Raw genomic sequence first — 17942 nt, forward strand, 5'->3', positions numbered from 1 at the left:
ATTGGCTGTTATCTCTCAAGGCAGCCTCTTGGTGAGCGAAAGTTCTGAGGCAACCAGGTGGAGGATAAGAGTTCCCCGATGGGCAGGCTTTGGTTTGCAAATCAACGTAACTCTCTAGGAGAGATCCATCTTGGAGCACAAAGTTAAATGAACTTGCCCTGTAGGGAACATCTGCTGAAAGGTGAGGTAAAAGGTTGTATTTGCATGTCTAAAGGAATGAGTAGGAAGTGGGAAACTGGGGAACAGGAGAAAGAGAAAAGAAGAGAGAAAAAATAATTAACCATCTCTTAGAAAAACGGGGCTATTCACAGTCCCTCAGCTAAATACCCTCGAAGTGTGTTTGACCCAGGCTCACAGCCGTCCCTGGTGGGGGTGAGCCCCAGTTGCCCACTAGCGGTTAACTCAGACTTCTAGGGCTTTCCTCCCTTCTGGTCTCACTGGTCCCCTCCCTCACTGCCTTTAGATTTCTTACCTCTACTTGCTGATTTACCTTGAGCAATTGCTTAAACTTTGTGCCTTAGGGACCTCATTTGTAACATAGGGTGGTCATAGTACCTGCTATGATGAGGACAAAAGAAGCTAACAGGTACCAAGTGCTTAGAACAGTGCCTGGCACATAGTATGTCCTCAAAAATGTCAATCACGACTACATAAATAGAACAAGTAAGCAGGCTGTGGGAAATGAAACTCACCCGGCCAGCTTCGGTTTCCACCTCTGTGAAATGTACATCAAAATGTCTATTTTGAGAGATCACTGTGAGGGTACATTGAATGACATAACCTATGTCAGGTACAAAGCACAGGGCTTGGCCCAGAGTGGGCTAGTGCTGGACATGCTAACTGCTCTATTTTCATCAAGCGGCTGTGCTGTCAAGAGAGAATGACCTCTACCAAGCAAGAAGGGCCAAGAGTTGGGGTGCAAGTGAGACCATTTCTGACTCCCAGGCCACTTCCTCCTTTGTCACTGGAGAAAGGTGCGATTTCAGGCAGGTCGTGTCCCTTGGGCCTTGGTTTTAACATCTCTAAAAAGGAGTGATTGGATTTGGGGGATTGCTAAATGATGTCCTACTGGCTCTAAAGATCTAGGGAGAGCCCCTGTCCTGAAATAGACACACACACACACACACACACACACACATTCCTATACACACATATATTCACACATACACAATACATACATATACTCATATACACACATGCTTATGTAACTGATAGGTTCTTGCTTCCTGCTGCACAAATAAAGAACACGCCATAGCAGTAAGGAAAGAATTTAATTGACTTGTAGCCAGCCACACCACACAGGAGACGGAGTTATCACTCAAACCAATCTCCTCCAAGGCTCAAAGGCAGTTTGGGTAAAGGGTGGGGGTGGACAGGCAATGGGTGATTGCTGCTGATTGGTTGGAGTGGAGATGAAATCAGAGGGGGTCAAAGCTGTTGTCTTGAACTGAGTCACTCCTGGGTGGGGTCACAGGAGCCTTCAGGTCCAGGTGGAGCCATGGGTGTCAGACATGCAAAAATATCTGAAAAGATATCTCAAAAGGTCAGTCTACAATAGTGATGTTATCTGCAGGATCCCTCTGGAATAATGGCTACGCCTTATCAGAAATCAGGTTCCTCTTCTCCCCCTAGTCTAATGGCCCTTCATCAGCTTTAAAAGGCAGTTGACTTTTGGGGAAGGCCTAGTATAATTTAAACTATAACCTTGGCAGGGTGCTGTAGTTCATGCCTGTAATCCCATCACACTCGGAGGCCAAGGTGGGTGGATCACTTGAGGCCAGGAATTCGAGACTAGCCTGGGCAACAGGGCAAACCCCATCTCTACTAAAAATGCAATAAAATTAGCTGAGTGTAGTGGCACGGAGCTGTCTCAGCTACTTGGGAGGCTGAGGCATGAGAATCACTTGAACCTGGGAGGCGGAGGTTGCGGTGAGCTGAGATCGATCGCACCACTGGACCCCAGCCTGGGCAACAGAGAGAGACCCTGCCTCTAAATAAATAAACAAACAAACAAACAAACAAACAAATAAACGATAATCTAAATGTCTCCCAAAGTTAGCTTAGCCTAAGCCCAGGAATGATTAAGGCAAATGCAAGATGGGGGTGGGTTAGATTAGATCTCTTTCACTGCCATAATTTTCTCAATGTTACAATCTTTGCAAAGGCAGTTTCACTCACACACACACTGCAGAGAGGAAGCCGCTGTGGCCACATTAGGCCAGTGACTCACCTCTGGAAGCTTTAGTCTCCAGGCTTGGTTGGCCTTGAAAATCACCCTAGAGAAGAATAATGTGTCCAGAAAACATTTCCAGGCACTTCCATGTGCTGTGCAAATGCTGTTTTCTTCTTAGGTCCCTCCTCTCCTTTTGTCACTTTGCAAATGTCTGCAGCTGCCTTGGCCAAGTGTGGGATCAGGTCACATTGCTCTGCCGAGGGCTGGGCTGGGGCCCAGGAAGCCAGACTCTCCAGATCAGCCTGCCCTGTCCTCCCACCACCTCTTCCCAGCCCCTGCAAGAATTCAGTTAGCCCGGAGGAAGAAGGCAACAGCCCTTGGGGGTGTTTTACTGGGCTCCTCAAACATGGCTGCAGCCCTTCCCAGGAAGCCAGGTTGAGAGAAAACTACAGAACAGACGGCGCCTGGGAAGGAGGAAGCATTGGACTGAAGAGGCACAGAGACGAGCAGGGAGAGGGCTGAGTGATGCAGGTGCAGCCTCTGGGCTGGCTCCAGGCCTTAGACACACATGGCAGGCCTTCGCTTAGTGCCGGGACAGCTCCAGTGGGCAAGCAGAACAACTTTCATGTTTTTCTGTACCTGTGCCCCATTTCTGATTCGGAGTTCCTTTGCCATTAGGCTGGTGGGGAAAAATATGTAACTTCTTTCTTTCTTTATTTTTTGGAGACAGGATTTCACTCTGTCGCCCAGGCTGGAGTGCAGTGGTTCCATCTCGGCTCACTGCAACCTCCACCTCCAGGGTTCAAGCATTTCTCCGGCCTCAGCCTCCCGAGTAGCTGGGACGACAGGTTCATGCCACTGTACCCAGCCAATTTTTGTATTTTTAGTAGAGATGGGGTTTCACCATCTTGCTCAGGCTGGTCTCAAACTCCTGGGCCCAAACAATCCACCTGCCTCAGATGCCGCTAGGATTACCACCCCACCTGGCCTAAATATGTAACTTCTTCCAGGATTTGTGTCCTAGTTCTGAGGTCTTTGCGCAACATCACGTGGTAGGATTTGGTCCTCAGAAAACCATCCATCACTCTGACGCTGTCCTTGCTGCACCCCCAGAGCCCCTTCAGGGCCAATGTTTTCTTGTTACTTCAACGTGGTCAGCCTAGAGGATCTCACTACCTCCCCGAGAACTGCTCCAGGGCCACAGATCTCTTGCCATCTGTCATTCCTTTCTGGGACAGGAGACCCTGCTGGTTCTGGAGGAGTGTGGGGTCTGGTCTCCCCTCTACTTCCGGCCAAGGTGCCTTGAGCATTTGCACGAATCTTCTCTTCACTTTTTCTCGCTTCTAGACACAGCTCAGTTCCCTAAGGGTTCAGGCCTTTAAGAAAGAGTTTTAGGGTACTACTCACTCTGCCCCTGCCCTCAATGCTGCTTGAATGTGGGAAAGGAAATGGGAAAATACGGGGAGAAAAACGAACATCGATGAGCGTCTCAAAATAATATCCTGCCACATACATTATCCCATTTAATCTCACCACAATCCTCTGAGTGTTTTTGTTTTTGTTTTTTTAGACAGAGTTTCACTCTTGTTGCCCAGGCCGGAGTGCAGTAGGGTGATCTTGGCTCACCGCAACCTCTGCCTCCCGGGTTCAAGCTATTCTCCTGCCTCAGCCTCCCAAGTAGCTGGGATTACAGGCACGCGCCACCCACCACGCCCGACTAATTTGGTATTTTTAGTAGAGATGGGGTTTCTCCATGTTGGTCAGACTGGTCTCAAACTCCCGACCTCAGGTGATCCGCCTGCCTCGGCCTCCCAAAGTGCTGGGATTACAGGCATGAGCCACTGCACCAGCCTACAATCCTCTGATGTTATCCACATTTTATAGGTGGGGAAACCAAGGCTTAATAAGGTCACATAACTAGTAATTCTGTGTCCTTCCCATCTATATTCCTGAAAACACTGAAGCAGATCCCAAACTTTTTTTTTTTTGGTACACAACTCTTTTCTCTCCTTCCTTCCTCCCTCCCTCCCTCTGTCTCTCTCTCTCTCTCTCTCTTTCTTTCTTTCGAGACGGGGTCTTGCTGTGTTGCCCAGGCTGGTCTCAAGTGATCCTCCCACCTTGGCCTCCCCAGCGTACTGGGATTACAGGTGCACCTGGCCCACAGAACTCTTGATTCAAAAGAATCTCCCTTGAAAAACCGGAAAGTGTGTTGCTGCTCTGGTCGAAGGCAACTGGGATGAGGAGCTCAGGGGTTGCCTCCTTATCTTCACTTCTGGATGCACCTGTGACACTTCTGTGACTTCACAGGCTCCAAGAGCACATTTGGAAACCTCTGGGCTGTATGACCTCCAGGCAGGTTCTAAGGCCAACCCCTCAACTCACTATACATGGATTGTGACACTCCTTGGTGCCCAGCCCAGCGGATTTCCTTGGAAGATGCTGGCTTCTTGGCACGTGTAGTCAAAACGTCCTGCTTGGTTCTTCCCCAGACTACTGGAGCCCACTCCTGGATGGGATGTCAGGGCCAGATCCATGGCTTCCTGAGAGAATCTGGAGGCTGGCCCACCTCCCGCTGCCCAATCCCTCCAGTGTGTCCAACATAATCAGCCCAAACTGCATGGGGCCAATTTATTTAAATAAATGTTAATCCTTCTCAGAGCTAGATGAATGGGGCCTTTGGAAACAGTGCTACAATTTGTCCCCTGAGGTAAGTCTTTTTTTCTTTTTTGCAATCATCTCTTCATTGAGGCTGCTGCCATCTCATCTCCTTTTGATTCATAAAATCAATTGTCTAGAAATATTCAGCCTGGGCAATACAGTGAGACCCTGCCTCTACTAAAAATTAAAAAAAAAAAAAAAAATTAGCTGAGCATGGTGGTATGTGCCTGTAGTCCCAGCTACCCAGGAGGCTGAGGTGGGAGGATTGTTTGAGCCCAGGAGGCAGAGGTTGCAGTGAGCCAGGATCATGCTACTGCACTCCAGCCTGGGTTACACAGAAAGACTCTGGCTAGGAAGGAAGGAAGGAAGGAAGGAGTAATACAGCCCTTGGGTTTTTGTAGCTCATCCCTCCATCCATCCACTCATGGGATAAGCATCAGGTGAGCATCTGAGTACTAGGTGCTGTGCTAAGCCCTGGGGATGCAAAGACAAGGAAGACTCATCTCCTGTACAGTCCCCAGTTCCCAGTTCCCAGCTCGTGCCTCTGTGCTTTTCCAGCCCTGGGAAATTGTCATGGACATTTGCTGGCACTGGGCCCCCTCACAGCTCTCTGCTCTTGCTTCCCATTGCCTGCCTCCTGCCAGCACAGTCTTGGTGAGACACAAAATCAGGGAGCCTTGCCCTCCCATCATGGAAACCAAAGGGGTCTCTGAAGGTTTTCCCTGCCCCAGTTCTTCCTCTCCCTGCCCCAGTGAGACCAAAGCGTCAACACTTGACCTCAGCCCTTCCAGTCAGAGCCCTTCCCAGGACTTTGAAACAAGGTGGGAGAGGCAGTTGACTTGTTCACCACAGCCACACAGAGCCTGACTGCCAAGAACCTCTCTGCTACTTCCTGTTCTTTGTCCAGACCTAGTTCTCCAAACTTCCTGTGGGTTTTGGGCATCTCCCAAGTTTTCTTTTTTATTTAAAGACAACCGGAGTTAGTTTCTGTTTCCTGCAGTTAAGGATCCCTGGCCAGGCACGGTGGCACATGCCCATAATCCCAGCACTTTGGGAAGCCACAGCGGGAGGGCTGCTTGATGCCAGGGGGTCTAGACCAGCTTGGGAAACATAGCGAAACCCTGTCTCTACAAAAGATTTTAAAATTTGCTCTGCATAGTGGCATGGTCTGTAGTCCTAGTTACTTGGGAGGCTGAGGCAGGAGGATCTCTTGAGCCTCAAGAGGGTTCAAGGTTACAATGAGCTATGATGGCACCACTGTACCAGCCTGGTAACAAAACAAGACCCTGTCTGTAAAAAATAAATAAATTTTTAAAAAAGATCATTGACAAGCATACTGGGTTCTAGCTGTTATTTCAATTGTATCGAACATGCTGGAAACATACTTTGCCAAGCACCTGTTCTGGGTCAGGTGTTGTGGATATATTGACCTGGAGGAAGACAGACAAGTAAACGGTCAGTGTTTAAATTATGGGAAATGTTGTGGAAGCCTAAAGAACAACAGAGGAAGAAGTCAGCTCCACCTGAGGGGAGGAGGGGCCAGGAAAGCTTCAGAGAGCAGGTTATCCCAAGGGGGGTCCCTGTTTTTGCCCCTGCACCCTCTCCCCCTTCTCAACACAGCAACCTGAGGGATCATTTACAAATCACATCAGGTCACGGCTGGACTCAGAGCTCTCCAATGGCTCCCATCTCACTCAGAGTCAAAGCTGAGGTCCTGCTGAAGCGGCGTCACTATCTGGGGCAAATACCCGAGGTTTCTTGTCTCACGCCAGGAAAATTGAAGACACGGACACACAAGAAGTGAGTTTAAGAGTGGAGGTTAAACAGGCGAAAGAAAGAGAAGAGAATAGCTTTCTTTCCTGCAGAGAGAGAGGCTCCCGAGTGGATCTTCCGGTTTTGTGGTGAAAAGCACGGGGTGGGGGTGCGCGGGGTTTTACAGACGAAATTGAGAAGGTGGTGTCTGATTTACATAGGGCCTGAGCGATTGGTTGGGCCAGGTGTGACGTTTGCATAGTGCGTGAAAAAGCTGGCCATTCCACCCTAATCTTTTATTATGCAGATGGAGTCTCTATCTGGCCGGCGCCATGTTGTCTGTTCCTTACTGTACATGTGGTTGACAAAGAAAAGGGAAGAAAAGTTGAACATGACATTTTGGCCCCCAGGTAGCATTTTCCTATAGGCACAGCTGCCAGCATTCACCCGTGCAAGTTTCCAGCTTGCTTATCTACGTCTGCAGCTCGATTTTACAGGCTGCTCTTTGTTAGAAAAAGAAATGATCTGGGGGCTGCTTTTGATTAAAAAGAAAACCTTACCGAGGACATCCTTGCCCTCATTCTCTGCCTAAGAAATTTCTTTTACTTTTATTCTATTTTATTTTATTTTATTTTTTGAGACAGAGTCTCGCTCTGTAGCCAGGCTGGAGTGCAGTGGTTCGATCTTGGCTCACTGCAACCTCCGCCTCCTGGGTTCAAGCGATTCTCTTGCCTCAGCCTCCCAAGTAGCTGGAACTACAGGCACGCGCCACCATGCCCAGCTATTTTTGTATTTTTAGTAGAGACAGGGTTTCACCATGTTGGCCAGGATGGTCTCGATCTCTTGACCTCGTGATCCACCCTCCTCGACCTCCCAAAGTGTTAGGATTACAGGCATGAGCCACCATGTCCAGCTAGAAATTTCTTCTTAACTCCTATATCACTACGATGCTCTAGAAGGCCTTATATGCCCAGCAAAGACTACATCTCGCAGTCCTTGTGCAGCTGGGTAGGGCCTAGTGCCAACCTCTCAGCAATGGGATGAAATTGCAGTAGGTGGGTGCATCTTCCCCGTCACTTGCCTAAGAGGAAATGCTGGACTTGAACTTCTTCACTGTACCTTCCCACTCTGCCTAGAATGTCCACAGCCAGAGCAGCCCCGGAACCCACAAGGAGGGGTTAACTCCTGGCTCCTGAATGACTGTGCGGAACAGAGCTGCCTTCTGTCCATCATATGTGCAGTGGGGCCTCCAAAGGTTTCAGAAGTGAGCAGCCCTGCTCTGCTGCCCTCTCATGTTCCTGCAGCTGGTTTTGATAAGTAGTTGGACTTTTCTATCTCTGTCAGATGTTAGTTATCAGCATGTTTTCCTCCATGTTTCTTCTAAGTTGCAGCTGCCTTAAATCTGCTGTAGGCTAGGAAATCAGACCATCAAGTTTCCTAGAACAGTGACTAACGTAAACAGGTTCTGAGGGAGGCCTGAGAAGACCACTTGTGACAAAAGTGGGTGTGATTTAGCACATAGGCTCTGAGGTGTCTAGAGCTTATCAGAGGCTGTTTTGACCTTATTCTTATTTTCTCTTGTTTTCCAGACTTTGGAGTTTGCTGAAATATAACCTCAGAATAAGTGGGGTGTGACTGCCCTCTCTCCTTTGAGGGAAAAGAAAAAGTATTTTCAGGCTGGGTACGGTGGCTCATGCTTATAATCCCAGCACTGTGGGAGGCTGAGGTAGGTGGATCGCTTGGGCTCAAGAGTTTGAGGCCAGCCTAGGCGAAACACTGTCACAACAAAAAATACAAAAATTAGCCAGGCATGGTGGCGCATGCCTGTGGTCCCAGCTACTCAGGAGGCTGAGGTGGGAGGATTGCTTGAGCCCGGGAGGTTGAGGCTGCAGCGAGCCATTATTTCACCACTGTGTTCCAGCCTGGGCGACAGGGCCAGACTATGTGTCAAAAAATAAAAGAAGTATTTTCATCCCTCCTTATTAACAGGGAAATTGTGACGCAAAGACAATACTCATCAAAATCCAACCCGTTTTTTGTGATCTGAGAGTTTGTTTTAAAAAAAAAAGTCCTGGCCGGGCGTGGTGGCTCATGCCTGTAATTGCAGCACTTTGGGAGGCTGAGGCAGGCAGATCACCTGAGGTCAGGAGTTTGAGACCAGCCAGGTGGGCCAACATGGCAAAACCTCATCTCTGCTAAAAATACAAAAATTAGCTGGGCGTGGTGGTACATGCCTGTAATCCCAGTTACTTGGGAGGCTGAGGCAGGAGAATCGCTTGAACCTGGGAGGCGGAGGTTGCAGTGAGCTGAGATCATGCTATTGCACTCCAGCCTGGGCGACAGAGGGAGACTCTGTCTCAAAAAAAAAAAAAAAAAAAAAAAAAAAAGTCCAACTAGTTTTTCTATGGAAATAGACAAGTTTTTAAAAAATTTATATAATAAAGGACTAAAGGGTCAAGACTAGCTAGGACACTATTGAAGAAGAAAATGAGAAATAAGATGGGAGGGGCTTGTCCTACCATAATAAAGAATTATTATTAGCAAGACAGACAAAGAGATCATGGGGCTGAACAGAGGACCCAGAGATGGGCCACATATTGATGGGAACTTGGACTGTGACAGAGGCGGTTTTACTACACATCAGCGGGAAAAGAAGACACCAATTTGTACATGATACCAGAACAACTGGCTAACAGATGCAAAATATAAAACTAGATTCCTTCCTCACATTGTACACAAAGACAGACTCCGGATATATTTTTTAAAACTAAATATAAAAAGCCAAATTTTAAAACTTAGGGCCGGGCGCGGTGGCTCAAGCCTGTAATCCCAGCACTTTGGGAGGCCGAGACGGGCGGATCACGAGGTCAGGAGATCGAGACCATCCTGGCTAACACAATGAAACCCCGTCTCTACTAAAAAATACAAAAAACTAGCCGGGCGAGGTGGCGGGCGCCTGTAGTCCCAGCAACTCGGGAGGCTGAGGCAGGAGAATGGCGGGAACCCAGGAGGCAGAGCTTGCAGTGAGCTGAGATCCGGCCACTGCACTCCAGCCTGGGTGACAGAGCGAGACTCCGTCTCAAAAAAAAAAAAAAAAAAAAAAAAAAAAAAAACTTAAAAAAAATCTGCAAGCAAATACAACCATGAACTTGAAAAGGGGTGGGTTTCTTAAATAAGATAAGAAGGACGTAATTTATAAAGGAAAATGTTGATGAATTTGACTACCTTGAAATTTTAAACTTCTTTATGATGAAATCATAAATATGAAAAGGCAAGATATTGGCAATTCATTACAACTTGTTTGTGTCCAGAATACATCAATAAAAGAAGAACAATTTAAGAGAAACAGGAAATTCACAGAAGAGGAAACCGGAATTGTCATAAACAAATGAAAAATGCTCAACCTCACTAGTAATTATGATAATTCAAATGAAAATAAAGACTTCATTTCACACTCATCAGATTGGCAAAAATTAAAAAGCCTAATAACACCATATTGGCAAAGATATGGGGAAATGAGAAGTCATAAGTGGCTGGTGGGAATATAAATTGGTAGAAGCTTAAAATCCTTTATTTGCAATTCCAAAATAGAAAAACTCTGAAAACTAAGTTTGCTCCCCTAAATTTGGTTTAAACTCCCTTATTTATTTCTTTATTTTTGAGACGAGTCTCGCTCTGTTGCCCAGCTGGAGTGCAGTGGCGAGATCTCGGCTCACTGCATTCTCTACCTCCCGGGTTCGAGAGATTCTCTTGCCTCAGTCTCCTGGCAACCTCCACCACACCTGGCTAATTTTTGTATATTTAGTAGAGAAGGGGTTTTGCTATATTGGCCAGGCTGGTCTCGAACTCCCGACCTCAGGTGATCTGCCCGCCTGGGCCTCCCAAAGTGCCGGGATGACAGGCGTGAGCCACCCAGCCCGTTCTGGTTTAAACTTACTTTGTGACAAAACCTGATATGAACCAATTTGAGGCTACCTGTAGTGTTAATATTAACGTACTAATTTAATATACTCATGGCAGCGGCGGGCCGTCCGCAGCGCTGGGGCGCGGGCGGCGGTGGCAGGAGCGGCTGTCGGAGCAGCAGTGGCGACGGTGGGTACACTGTGCTCGCGTCCCCGAGGCAACCGACTGCGCCGCTCCCACCCTCGCGCGGCCGGGCGGGACGTGCCCCCAGGCCCGAGCCTCCGGGGCTCAGGACCCTGGCCCCGCGTCGCCGCTCTCGCCCGCTGCTGCTGCCGGGAGGCCGCTGGGAGGAGGCGAAGCTGGGGCCTCATTCCCGGGCCCAGCGCCGGAAGGGAGAGCGGCGCCTTCCCTACCAAGGGTGCGGAGTTCCTGCGCCTCCGGAGGAGACTCTGCGCAGGGCCGCCCGGGGCCGCGTCCCTGGGGTCCGCCCCGCATCCGGGTGACCGCGGGCCTGACACTCCCGAAGGCTGGGCCCGGGCCCACGATCCGCTCCCGGAGGCGCCCCGCCCCGGGCCGTGCCGCGAACCGGGCGAGAGGAACTCCGGGCCACTCCTGAGTGCCGCGGCCACGGGGGTAGGTTCGCGGAGACGACGCCCCTGCCCCACACCCAGACCCGGCCCCGGCCCCAGGCCGCGAGAGGTGCGGCCCGGGCATCATGCTCCACGTAGCAGGCGGGAGCCGAGAGCGGCAGCAGCCGTCCAAGTCCAGACTGTGGACCCGGGCCTCTCTGCACTTTTGGGGGACCAGGAAGGTGCTCGCCTTGTCCTTGCAGGTGGGGTTGCCCACTCCCATTGCTTGGCCTCTGCTTGCTCCCGGCCCCGGCTCGGATCTCGAAGTGGGGTTGGGGCCCAGCCCGAGGGCTGTCACAGCCCGGCCTGGTGTGTGCACGCTAGGAGCATTGCTGACACGCCCCACTGGTTTCAGATCAACTTTGGGGAATTTAGCGATAGCTACTAAAAGTCGAAGATGTGCATGCGCTGTGATCTAGCAACCAAATGCCTAGCAAAACAGGCCGGGCGCGGTGGCTCACACCTGTAATCCCAGCACTTTGGGAGGCTGAGGCGGGTGGATCACTTGAGCCCAGGAGTTTGAGACCATCCTCCTGGTCAACATGGCAAGACCCCTGTCTCTACAAAAAATTTAAAATTTAGCTGGGTATGGTGGCATGCGCCTGTAGTCTCAGCTACTTGGGAGGCTGAGGTGGGAGGATTGCTTGAACCTAGGATGTTGAGACTTCAGTGAGCTGTGATTGTGCCAATGCACTCCAGCCTGGGTGACAGAGCAATACCCTGTCTCAAAAGGAAAAAACGCCCACACATCGATACAAGAATTTTCACTGCAGTGCTGTGTAATAACAAAAATGGAAACAACCAACAGTCCATTAGGAAGGGAACAAATAAACAGTTTTATTCAAACAATGGGAAACTATAGAGCATTTTAAATTAACTAATCAGATCTACAGTGTACTGACACGGGTAAATCTCAAAAATGAGTGAAAAAGCAAATTTCAAAGAGATTTACACAGTATGATAGTATATATGTACATATATTGTTAATATATGTGTTATATGTGTGTATGTAATCCCAACACTTTGGGAAGCTGAGATGCATGGATCACTTGAGCCCAGGAATTCGAGACTAGCCTGGCCAACATGGTGAAACTCCATCTCCACTAAAAATACAAAAATTAGCCAGGCATGGTAGCTTATACCTGTAATCTCAGCTACTTCAGAGGCTGAGGCAGGAGGATCGCTTCCTGGGCCCCCATATTTTATATATGTATATACCTCTGTAGTAAATGTGTATGTATGTATGTGTGTATATATATGGTCAAGAAGAATCTACACTAACTTGGGACACTGGTTACCTATACAAAGGAAAATGGGAGGGCTTTAGATTTATCAGAGTTTTGGGGGGTTTTTTTGTTTTGTTTTTTTCCAAAAAAGAGAAATAGAAAGCAAATATGGCAAAATGTTGACATCTGTTAAACCTGTGTGGGCAAGTACAGAGGTCTGTTTAGTATTCTTTGTGCCATATTATATTATATTATATTATTTGAGACAGAGTCTCACTCTGTCACCCAGGCTGGAGTGCAGTGGCACAGTCTTGGCTCACGGCAGTCTCTGCCTCCAGGGTTCAAATGATCCTCCTTCCTCAGCCTCCCAAGTAGCTGAGATTACAGGCACCTGCCACCACCCCTGGCTAATTTTTGTATTTTTAGTAGAGACAAGGTTTCACCACATTGGCCAGGATGGTCTCGAACTCCTGGCCTCAGTGATCTGCAGGCCTTGACGCCCCCAAAGTGCTGGGATTACAGGCGTGAGCCGCTGTGCCCAGCCTGAGTTTGTTATTAAAGGCAGTTTGGCTCTCAGTGCACCCCTTTCCCACGTGATGCCTTCTGCCATGTTATGACATGAGGCCTTCCCCAGAGGCCAAGCAGATGCAGTCCCTTGACCTAGGACTTCCCAGCCTCCAGAACTATAAGAAATAAATTCTTTTCTTTATAATTTACCCAGTCTCGGGTGTTCAGTTATAGCAACAGGAAAGAGATGAAGACACTGTTTTCCACAGTGGCTGGACCATTTTACATTCCCTCCAACTGCACAAGGGTTTCAATTTCTTCACATTCTTGTCCACACTTGTTATTTTCTGTTTTTGTTTTACAGTAGCGATTCTGATGGCTGTGAGGTGATATCTCATTGTGTGGCTTAAAAAAAAAACACACATTACTTTTATTGGAAACAAATAATGTGCCTCAAGATGTTGGCAACGAGTCATGATATAGACATATATTTCATACAGTGTATTTCTCCCTTTAATTACATTCCAGCAGGAGGTGGAATACCTCCTTGGCTATGAGGAGCAGAAGTATTTCATGGATTGTGTAAGTTGGCCTCCTCATACTTGTACACACACCAAGCATTTCCCCTCCAAAGTATCATATTCAGAAAGACAAAGATCACAGATACATTTAGGAATCCCATGCTGGTCACAGAGCCAGAATAACACATCATCATGATTTCTTACAAGCAGAAGTTCCTGAACAATATTTTGACCAGTAGTTATTTTAATATCTGCAAGAGCTTTTGCCCAAGCGAGCTTTTGAAGTGCTCGCCAATCGCAAAAGATGGCAACAAGAGTAATGACAAAGCCAATCATGGGAAGTTTAGGACTACCCTGATATAGGTTCCTGTAACCAACATAAAACAGTACAGCAATGCAGTACAGGAAGACAGAGATGGCAAATGTAATAGGATTGTACAGAAGTGTCATCTCCTAGGAGGACTTGACTTTCTAATTTATATCATACACATTAATACCTGGAGGTGACTGAAATGATGCCTGATTTAACCTGAATGGATAATCAGAAGTAGCTGTAATAGTTTCGTCAGTAACTGTAGGAGGACAATTCACTTGAATTTCTGTTTGCTCTTAAAAACCTCCACAGGTGGCAAAAGAGAAGATGGAAGCCATCTACTCCAGGCCCTCGAGGAAGCTGAGCAGCTCCCTGAGTGGGGTTGAGGTTGATCTGGAAGGCAACATCCTCTAAAGGAAGGAAGGAGAGAGAGTCAGGATGGTGGGGGCCTCAGTAGTTTTGCATTTCCCTAATGATTAGTGATGTTGAACATCTTCCCAAGTGCTTATTGGCCACTTGTTTATTTTCTTTGGAGAAATGTCTATTCAAGTCCTTGCCCATTTTTGAATCAGGATTGATTTTTTTGTGGTCTAGTTGTAGTTCTTTATACACTGTGGATATCGATTCCTTATCAGATCTATGATTTGAAAATATTTTCTACCATTCTATAGGTTCCTTTTTTCACTCTGTTGATTATACTCTTTGACACATCCATGGACAAGATTTTAAAGGGCAGGTAGAAGTCAGACAGTTTGAGCAGCAGTGTAGTGAAGAGAAGGCATTTCACTCGAAGGAAATAGCCTGTGCAAACACACAGAGAGAACCGCAACATGCAGATAGTTGGGTCTTGCTAATACACTGATGAGGGGTAGGAGGTGGGGACAGGTGAGACTGGAGGAACCACATGACAGAGGACGGTCCTAGGCTCTCGAAGAAGCTGGACTTCGTTCTAAGGTGGCACTACTCAGAGTGGTCTGAGGACCCTGACTCAGCACCCCCTACTAGAAGTTTGTTAAAAATGCAAATTCTGGCTGGGATCCTGACTCATGCCTGTAATCCCAGCACCTTGCGGGGTTGAGGCGGGAGGATTGCTTGAGTCTAGGAGTTTGAGACCAGCCTGGGCAACATAGTTAGACCCCATCTCAATAAAAAAGAATAATTAAAAAATTCAAATTCATGGAGGCCCAGTTTTGGCCTATTGAATCAGAATCTCCGGGGTAGGGCCGGGGGATCCGGGTTTTAATCAGCCCCCGGGATTATTCCAAGGTTCCGTAGAGTTTAAGGGAAGTGGAGGAACTGCCGAGGGGTCCGCTGAAGTTTTGGAAACATCCCTGGTGAGAAAGACGGCCCGGGTTGTTGTTTAGGCCGGGCATCCTGGGCTTGGCTGCGTCCCCATCCTCTTCCAGCCGCCCCGTCCCAATCCGACCCCGCCTGAGTTCTGGCCGCCGTCCGACCCCTCGGGGCCCGCCCTGCGCCCCAGCCTCCTCCCCGCCGTGGGGTCAGGGGTCAGGGGCGCGCGGCTGCAGCCAAGCCCACATTCCTCTTACTTCCCGCCATTGTCCTGGGTTCCTGTGGCCGCGTCTCCACACTCGCTCCCGACCGCCCCACAGTCCCGGGGAGTGATGACTCATTTCCTTTCCCCTGCTGACATGATCGTGCCCCCAGCGTGGCCCGGCCGGGGCGGCGGCCTGCGCCCTCCCAGGTCTCCTCTCAGCGCCTCTAGGCGCGCGGGCGCAGGCGCGGCATGGCCCTTCTCGGCCGACAGGGGGCGCCGGAGCCCGCTGGGGCCTCCCGGGCCGCCACCACCACGGCCCGGGCCGGAGAACGGGGAGGGACAGAGAGCGGCCGCGGCCCCGCTGTCCCGCTGAGGGCCGGGCTGGGAGTCAGAACTCTCACGGTCACGGATAGGGAAACTGAGTCCCGAGCCTTGACCAAGGCAGCACAGCCCACCCTGGGAAGTGGGGGACTGGAATTCAGGACGCTCGGCCCCAGGCCCATGGTTTCCCACAGACCTGCAGGTGTTAATCTTCCCGCACCCCATGGTATGTATTTTCAGCACAAAGTCTGCAGATAATATTCCCCCAATTTCCATCACTTGTGGGCCCTGAAACGTGGTCGCCCTGGAACCATGAGGAGCCCAGGGCCACTTGGGCTCCACCTGGGAAGCACGTAGAGCCTGCAGTTATTCGGCGGCGCTGCCCCCGGCTGACCTGGCTGTGTCGGGAGGTGCCCCTCACCCTCGCATCCACCCCGGCTCCCCAGCACCCACTGCTGGTCCTCAGGACCCGACCCTGTCTCCTCTGCCTTCCCTGTCAGGTTTCAGGGAGGCAGAGGAACTCACTTAGCCTGAAAATTTCAGATATTTCATAAGACTGAGCCACCTAAGAGTGCGTCCCTTTAAGACACATGGAAGAAGTCATGCAAGGCCACACGATGAGCTAGAGCTGAAATCATACCTGTCCTTCCTCAGACCTGTCACCTCCCATGCTGCCCACATAATGAATGCAAAATGCTCCACCCAGTGTCTGACAGTAGTGTAAGCACTCAATGAATGGTAGTCCTTGTCATTAGGAAGCTAGTTGCCTAAATTCTCAGGGCTTCAGGCTTCCTCTGTAAAATGGACGCAGTAGTACAATACCTTATTGTGAGGATTAAATGAGCTCATGCATGGAAGTTAGTTACAGCAGTGGTGTCCGGTAAGCATTTAACAGCCCACCAGCACTTGGGCTCCATGAAAGGGGAGTTCTGTTGTTGTCTGGTTTTTGTTTGTCTTGTTTTGTTTAGACAGGGTCTTACTCTGTCGCCCAGGCTGGAGTGCAGTGGTGCGATCATGGCTCACTGCAGCCTTGACCTCCCCAGGCTCAAGAGATCCTCCCATCTCAGCCTCCTAAGTAGCTGGTACTACAGGCAAGTGCTACTATGCCTGGCTAATTTTTATATTTTTTGTAGAGACGGGGTTTCACCATGTTGAAACCTGACCAGACTATGTCAGGCTGGTCTCAAACTCTTGGTCTCAAGGCATCCACCCACCTCAGCCTCCCAAAGTGTTGGGATTACAGGTGTAAGCCACCGCACCTAGTCTCTGTTGTTGTCTTTTCTTAATTGACAAATAAAATTTTATATATTTATAATATACAACATGATGCTTTGACATATGTATACACTACGTGTGTCACTGGAATGGCTAAGTCAAATTAACATATGCATTACTCTGCATACGTGTGTGTGTGTGCGCGGTTGTCTTTGTGTACTACGATGTCTTTAGCACCTAAAACAGTGTCTAGCACCAAGTAAGAACCCAGTGAGTGGAAAGAAGGAAGAAAGGAAGGGAGGGAGGGAAGAAGGAAGGGAGGGAGGGAGGGAGGGAGGGAGGACAGAAGGGAGGGGAAGGAAGGAAGGAAGGGAGGGAGGGAGGGAGGGAGGGAAAGGAAGGAAGGAAACCTCTTATTACTGCCTCAGCTGATTTTCCTCTAGTACTTAGGCCTGTCAGAGCAGCACTGGCGGACCGTAGGGGAAGATTCCTGAGGGTCTGTTTGCTTGAGGGCTATAGGGCTTCCTGGGAAGCAGTCATCCTGAGGAAAGAGAGTTGAAGAGCATAAGAGCATTTCAAGGACAGGGCAAGGAGAAAAGAGGGATTTGGGGTAGAGCCTCCTCGGTGTTCACAGGAGCACTGTGGAAAGCAGTGGACGATTTCAGGAACATGCCAGAACAAGCATCATCACAGTCGATCAGTGGTAGCTTCAGGACAATCTGGTGGCCTCACACCTGCTTTGGACACTGCTAATTTGGTTGCTTTGGTTATTGGTTTTGCTTTTATTTTTTAATTTTTTATTTACTTATTTAGTTTTTTGAGATAGAGTCTCGCTCTGTCGCCCAGGCTGGAGTGCAGTGGTGCGATCTTGGCTCACTGCAACCTCCACCTCCTGGGTTCAAGTGATTCTCCTGCTTCAGGCTCCTGAATAACTAGACTTATAGGCGCCTGCCACCACGCCCAGCTGGATTTTGGTTTTGTTTTTAAATCAGCATTAGCTGTGAGTGGTTGAGTCCTGGGGAGCATCCCTCAGAAGGCCGTGAGACACCTACTGGGCATTCCCAGGAAGAGCTGCAGGAACTGCTGGCACAGAGCCAAAGAAGCCAGTTACTGTGAGGTGAGGGTCTCGCTATGTTGCCCAGGCTGGTCTTGAACTCCGGGCCTCAAGCAATCCTCCCGCCTCTGCCTCCCACAGTGCTGGGATGGCCTCCTTGTCATTCCTAACCATG

At 49.2% G+C, this 17942-nt stretch overlaps 1 long non-coding RNA gene across 1 annotated transcript; it reads left to right on the forward strand.

The window, feature by feature from the left end:
• Nucleotides 1-6073: 6073 nt before the first annotated feature.
• Nucleotides 6074-10274, forward strand: LOC108582605. The gene is made up of 3 exons (XR_001896275.3): nucleotides 6074-6631; nucleotides 8173-8309; nucleotides 9895-10274. It is a non-coding gene; the product is annotated as an uncharacterized LOC108582605 (long non-coding RNA).
• Nucleotides 10275-17942: the final 7668 nt, after the last annotated feature.

This window comes from Papio anubis, chromosome 17 (assembly GCF_008728515.1).
Source record: "Papio anubis isolate 15944 chromosome 17, Panubis1.0, whole genome shotgun sequence".
NCBI classification, from domain to species: domain Eukaryota; kingdom Metazoa; phylum Chordata; class Mammalia; order Primates; family Cercopithecidae; genus Papio; species Papio anubis.